Raw genomic sequence first — 1,935 nt, 5'->3', positions numbered from 1 at the left:
ATGTGTGGTCAATGGTATGATGGTGCTAGTAATATGAGAGGAGAATCAAACAGTTCACAAGCACTATTTTTGAAAGATTATCCTTATGCATACTATGTCCATTGTTTTGCTCATCGATTGCAACTTGCTTTGGTTACTTCATCAAGAGAAGTTGTTCCAATTCATAAATTTTTTGATAAGCAAACTTTTGTTGTTAATGTTGTTTGTTCTTCTACTAAGCGTCGTGATGAGTTACAAGCTGCTTAATTAGATGAAATTGCACGTTTGCTAGAACTTGATGAGATTGTAACTGATAAAGATACAAATCAAATTGGTACTTTGAAACGAGCTGAGGATACCGTTGGGGATCACATTTCTCTTCTATTTGTAGCGTGATCAATATGTACGAGACAACTTGTACTGTTTTAAAAAAAAAAATACAAATAAAAGAGCAAGTTATTCTACGCGTAGTGATGTTGATAGTGCCTATAATTAGGCCACTTAAAAAAATTACTAAGCCCCTAATATTAGGCCCCTCATTAAAATAATTTTTTAAAAGTCTTGGCCCATTATTTCATTATTTTTTGTGGGCTTATAAGTCCCAAATATTTTGTTAATTTTCAATTTCTTTTAAATTATCAAAAAAAAAAAAATTCTCAAAAGATTTTGTGAGAAAAAAAAAAAATCTCGAAAAACAAAAAAATTATTTCCCGAAAAAAAATTGTCAAATTTTTTTTTAAAAAAAAGATATTTTTTTTGAAAAAGTGGGCCTATAGGCCTACTAAGCCCACAAAATTTTAGGGGTTTTTTTAATGTTGGAGGCTTTCTTTTTTAGGGCATTTTTAACTATAAATTTTTTTGACACCTCCAACATGTGGGCTGAGGCCAATAATTAGTGGGTTTGTCAAATTGACAACTCTATAGATAACTGATATACTTTGTCAAGTCTTACAACAACAATCTCAGGCTATAGTTAACGCCATGTATTTGGTTGGAACAACAAAGTCTCTTATTCAAGTCTTGAGAGAAATGGTTGGGAGGCGTTACTTATTGAAGTGAAGACTTTTTGTGAAAAACATGATATTGAGATTCCTGATATCAACGATGTTCATTCAATAACAAGATTTGGATGCTCTCGTCTTCAACAAGGCCAGGTTACAATAGAACATTATTTTAGAGTTGAATATTTTTTATTGCCATTGACCAATAATTACAAGAATTGAATAATAGATTTAGTGAGCAAGCAATGGATTTGTTAACTTTAAGTTGTGTTTTGACTCTTAAGGATAATTATAAAGCTTTTAACATTGAAAAAATTTGCACTCTAGTTGAAAAATATTACCCTGTGGATATCAATATGCAAGATAAGATTAATTTGAAATTTCAACTCCGACATTTCTTGATTGATGCTCGTCAAGATTTAAATTTTAAGAACTTATCAACTATCAAAGAATTGTGCTCATGTTTGGTTGCAACTGAAAAGACACAAAATTTTTACTTGATTGATAGACTGCTCCGTCTTATCATTACTCTTTCGGTTTCTACTGCCACAACTGAAAGAATTTTTTTAGCAATAAAAATTATTAAGTCTAGGTTAAGAAACTAGATGGAAGCAGACCTTTTAGCAGATATCGTGACAGTTTATATTGAAAGAGAAATTGCTGCAAGTATCAGTTCTAAGTCTATTATTGATTATTTCAAGTTAATTAAAGAGCGTAGAATATTACTTTAAGATATTTTTAAGTAATGTAGTTAAATCATTTGATACTTCACTTTGTATTTATTACAATTTTATATTTTACTATATAATATTATTTGCATATTTAATTTATATATATTATAATTTTATGACAGTCATTCCAAACTTTTTAGTTAAACTCCGCCACTGCGCATATATATTAAAATAATAACATATACTAAGCACTATTTATTTTACTGTTTCATGTTATATTTGCT

General features: G+C 29.3%; 1 pseudogene; it reads left to right on the top strand.

The window, feature by feature from the left end:
• On the top strand, nt 1-1,711 carry LOC101492679 (uncharacterized; annotated as a pseudogene).
• The last annotated feature ends 224 nt before the right edge of the window (nt 1,712-1,935 follow it).

Source organism: Cicer arietinum, chromosome 6 (assembly GCF_000331145.2).
Source record: "Cicer arietinum cultivar CDC Frontier isolate Library 1 chromosome 6, Cicar.CDCFrontier_v2.0, whole genome shotgun sequence".
Classification (NCBI taxonomy): domain Eukaryota; kingdom Viridiplantae; phylum Streptophyta; class Magnoliopsida; order Fabales; family Fabaceae; genus Cicer; species Cicer arietinum.
Note: the sequence above shows the minus strand (reverse complement) of the source record. Positions and strands in the feature narration are given on the sequence as shown.